This window comes from Lactuca serriola, chromosome 7 (genome assembly GCF_051521515.1).
Source record: "Lactuca serriola cultivar US96UC23 chromosome 7, Lser_US96UC23_V15, whole genome shotgun sequence".
Lineage (NCBI taxonomy): Eukaryota > Viridiplantae > Streptophyta > Magnoliopsida > Asterales > Asteraceae > Lactuca > Lactuca serriola.
The window spans coordinates 120718454-120723555 of NC_136414.1; the positions used below are offsets into that span (position 1 = coordinate 120718454).

At 33.0% G+C, this 5102-nt stretch overlaps 1 long non-coding RNA gene across 2 annotated transcripts; it reads right to left on the bottom strand.

Annotated features, from left to right (window-relative positions):
• Positions 1–1229: 1229 nt before the first annotated feature.
• LOC145062450 (uncharacterized) lies at positions 1230–4815 on the bottom strand. Of its 2 annotated transcripts, none has more exons than XR_013687568.1 (7): positions 4509–4815; positions 2788–3325; positions 2515–2703; positions 1870–1977; positions 1733–1802; positions 1549–1646; positions 1230–1457 (listed from the first exon to the last, which is right to left on the bottom strand). It is a non-coding gene; the product is annotated as an uncharacterized LOC145062450 (long non-coding RNA). The 2 variants fall into 2 exon arrangements; XR_013687567.1 differs by having other exon boundaries at positions 1238–1445.
• Positions 4816–5102: the final 287 nt, after the last annotated feature.

Genomic DNA, 5102 nt, shown 5'->3' on the forward strand with positions numbered 1-5102 from the left:
AACGACTAGAATAGCAAGATATGTGATAAGGAATGCTACGAAGTAAGAAAGAAAGCTTCTATTATAAACTCGACTATTTTACAAGGAAACTTCCCAATGGTTTGGGAAAATGAGTCCTTCTCCCTATTTATAGGAACCTTACACCTCCTTAAATGGAAGTTTCTAGGTCCCGATAATTCTTGACTAATCTAGACTCTTCCTATTATATACATGGCCTTTACAAGACTCTAGAATACGGTATACTTTTCTACAATGCTCTAGAAATCTCTAGGTCGTCCCGAAATTATCCAAATCGCTCTTGTATGATCTACCATGTTCTAGATCGTTCCAAATTCTTTCGGGTCATTTTAGCTTCATCTAGTGCCTTCGTGATTATTCCGGATCGTTCTCCTTTGTTCCACAAACATCTATAATATTCTAGCATCTTCCAAGGTCCTGCACGACATTCTTGATCTCTACGGAGACTTCTTGAGTATACTTGACTGTTCCAGAATTCTCTAGAAGATGGTGGAATTTTTCAGAAACTTGGTTTGTGACACCCTCCCCCACTTAAACCCTTGATGTCCTTGTCAAATCTTTTATATATATGTCTCGATCTTGTCATGGAACTACTTCGTGTCTTTTATTTTTCTCCAAAGTCTCACTTAGAGTAAGGTGTGCTTTTATTTCTCAATGTATCTTGAATCCTACTTCTTCGCTCAGCCTGACAACCGGCAAAATTCTGGTCAAAGCCAAAGTCAAGTCAAGGTCAACGGACCATCTGGTCAACTCAATTAGTGCTTATATGTTAGGAAATTCTTTATGTTTCCTAATGTTCAACTATAATTCACTACTAGAAAAAAAGGCTTTTCTTGACATACAATGTTTGTCATAAACGCCTATACATGACAGACAAATGTCTGTCATTGAAAGCCATGTCATAAAAGAAAATGACAGACATTAGATTTGTCATAAAATTTACGACAGACTTTTATGACCAACAATTACGACATACATACACGACATGCATTTTCGACATACATTTACGACTGACTTTGTTTGTCATAATTCGTAACATTTTTGTATTTATGACAGAGATTTACGACTTCAAATTACGACATACGTTTTGTACAATACGATTTTTGACATATTTTTACAACATGGTTTGTATGTCATGATAATATATATATATATATATATATATATATATATATATATATATATATATACCCAATCTTAACCAAACTAAATTACATATTTAATGTCTAATAACATAAAATAAAACATCATACCTATATTAAAAGGCTTACACGAATTATAGTGTCAAATTCAAAAATACGGTCCAAATTCATCAAAAAGTAATTGTCAAATTCATATCACTAGTAAAGAAAATTTATAACATAAATAGCCCATTCTTCACGCACCCTATCAAGCTCGACGTCTGTATATTCATTCTTCCCCCAAAACTGAGACAAAAACTAATATATTAGCAAAAATCTATTAAATAATTATATATGTAAATATTCTACAACACTTCAAGTCCATCAAGTAACTAATAGATTTACTTACATTGTTATTCAACACTTCAAGTCCTTCGTCAACAACCTCTTTCATGAACTTAAGAACATAATACCCGCATTTTGTGTAACCATGCTGAAAGGGACACTCTACAATTATATAATTAATTGATTAGTAAAAAACAATAATATATTAGTCAAATCCAATTGAAATTAAAGTTGCAGTTTGTGCTAACCATAACATTTATCCAATTGGCTTTAACCTTTTTCTTTGATCCACTTTGTCTTGCATGCAAAGACAATGCTCTACAAAAAAATGGATGAAATATATCAAAGAAAATAATTTAATGTTTCAATAATTTGTATTACTTACGCTTCAATCAATTGCTTTAAGTCTGGATCAACAACAAGGCACCTTAGTGAATTAAGGTAATTGCATGTTGTTGTTTGCATGTCTAGTACTGCTAGCACCCAATGACCACTGTAAACCCAAAAACCAAATAAAATTAGGACAATAATTGTGAAAGAAGTTTAAATGCAAGAAATTATAAAGTACATTATAGTAAAAGGAAGCCTAAATACAAGAAATGACAGCTTACTTTCTACTTACTTATGGTAAAGGAAACTTAAATGCAAGAAATAACAAAGTACATTGCTATTTCATGCACTTGGGGACATAAAAGAACTTATGTAATAAAAACAAGTAAGTTATGTTTTTTGTCGAGTCAAATCAATTAATGTTTGCTGCTATTTCTTGTAATTTAACAAAAAAAATACCTAAATGCATGAAATAGCAACTTACTTCTACTTATTAATGGTAAAGGAAGCTTAAATATAAGAAACAATGAAGTACATTGCTATTTGTTGCGCTTGGGACAGAAAGGACTAGTGTAATAAAAAAAAGTAAATTGTCTTTCTTTTCCAAAATCGAATAAACTAAAGTATGTTGCTATTTAATCCATAGTAGATTAATGTTATAACATCATACTATTATGTCATTCATGTTATAATATCATACCTGGGATTGTAAGGCATTAAGATGATATTGTTGTCCTTTCTTGTTGACAGCCGACATGCTATGACTTCACTTGCTTCATCACTTTTCTTGAAGTTGTTCGTACGCCCATCTTTAGAGATCGCACTCGGGCTCACAAAACAGATTCCATGATCTGTTTTTCCTCCATTCTTGATTTCTTCATACAAGTACCTATTAATATACAAAAAAATACAAATGATACAAAAGTTTTACTAGAAAAATATAAAGGATTTTTGGATCGAGTCCAGCTTGTACCATTTCTACTATGGTACAATAGTGCGGTTCCATGACCATTGATCTCACTTCCAATCACAATCCTCCATTTTCCATAAGGCCAATCCAAGCCGTTGATGGATCTCGAAATTACCCGGGTTTAATGTCATCAATTGAGGTTAGCAACGGGTTACCCGACCATTTTATCCATTCTTCAAGAAGTGTTTTCAATGAATCGGGTTCTTCTTCTACATCTGTGAAGAAGGAATTATCTAGCATATCTTTTGTATGATCAAAGTCGGGAAGAACAAATTTATTAGGGCCTCTTTCGGAATTTTCCCCATGGAAAGTCCAAACTTTATATCCTTCATCAAATCCATTGGAAAACAAATGATAACGCACGGTCAGAATTGAGTGATGGCACAAATTGATACAATTTATGCAAGGACACGGAATTACATCTGATTTTACATTATTATTTTGTGCAAAGGTTAAAAAATCCTCCACACCTTCGTCATATGCATTTGTTAATCTATTCGAGGAAATCCATGATTTATCCATTGAATAATTTGTTACCAACCTACAAAATTATGAAGTATTACAAACAACTGATTTTACCCCTTAAATCTAATAACAATAACATAAAAGCATAAACCTAATGATTTGCTAAAGGCTTGAGAACCTACTCTCCCATAAGGAGAAATTCCTAGATGTCAACAGAGAATATGAAATTTATAACAAAATAACAAAGTAGAAGTTTTATCTAAAGCTAATTCTGTTAACTTGAGCAGGGATTCTTCATCTAAAGATGAAAAAGAGATTCAGACTATGAATCATGATCCAGAATTCTAGAATACTAATGAGAGTTTATCATGGGATCAGGCTTCACAAGAAAACAATGGGTATCCATCAAATATGGTTTTTGATCCCCACAACACTGGTTGGTATTATGACATGAACACTCAATAATGGTACTCTTTGGAGGCATATAATTCTCAAGAACAGGACCAGGTCAACCAAAATGGGTATTCTGCAACTAGTACTTATTATGGAAGTGATCAGAAAGCATATGGTGGGCAGGATCAGATAAATAAGCAGTTACAGGTAGGATATGAAGGACAAAATTATAGTGTGTAGTAAATAAGACAAATGGTAACAAATGAAATGTTCAGCAAACCAGATGGAGTTTTATAGAAAAATGAGAACATGCAATTATTATGTTTTCATAGTAAAAATGACAGAATGCTTGAAACCATTTAGTTAAAAGCTTCTTTGGTAAATGATCTACAAGCTATTAACACAGGTAGTGTTAGATACCATTGGAACACATATTTTGTTTTTCAAAGTGTTCTAAAAAAAACTCCTAAAGATGTATTATAACAAATATAGCCTACAGACCACTATTAACTCACATTGTAATCATTTCTACTCATTCACAGTTAGGGAATAGAAACATCCCTAGTATCCTTAAGGCTTACAATTTCATTTCCGATGAAGAATTCAAGGGTTGCATTCATTTCCAATGGTATCATTATTTGCACATAGAATTTATGTTTCTAATTAGGGTATGTGCTTATATGAAGTCGAAACTACAAAGAAACTAAGTAAAATCAGAAACTATTGTAACAGAACAGCGAAAGACATTCATCTCAGAAGCTATGGTTCAGAAATCAGAAATAACAAGCAAACAATTCAATGATATTATTCTGAAACTAGGGTTATTCTGAGTTTTAGTGCTAAAGTAGAAAGGTTCAAGATGTTACTTCTCAAGATATAATAGAGTTGAGTGACTGGTGTCAGACGGCGATGACGAAGAATCAGATCGCGCATCGGTGGCAATGACAATGGCGTGACTGGTACGGTAGTGGCAAGTCGGCGAGTGGTGAAACGAGGACGGAAATGGTGAGGCAGCGAGTTGATTTCCTGAGCGGAGCAGCCCAAATCGATCGCCGTCTGCTTTGATTTCTCGTGTGTTGATGATTTGGAATGATCGTACGAGCCTTGAGGGTATACTAATTCATCCTACCATTATGATTTGGAATCATACCATCATCTTTTTATTTTGACCGGATTCTGGAATTTTGACCAATTATATTGCATGAAAATCAGTTAATTTGCTGTATTCAATATATGTTGCTTCATGTTAATATTATAATATTATAAATTTATTAGCAAGATAAATTAAATATTCATAACTATGGATCCTTTTATAAGGTTTGGAATTATTTGGAAACTTATTTTCAAATTTAATGTCATTAATTGCTAATTTTGTAAAGTAAATATGCTAAAAGCCCAAAAGCCCGAGAAAGAGGTCGACTAGTCATGAGGCCAAGTACCAACTTGACCCATATCCCAGT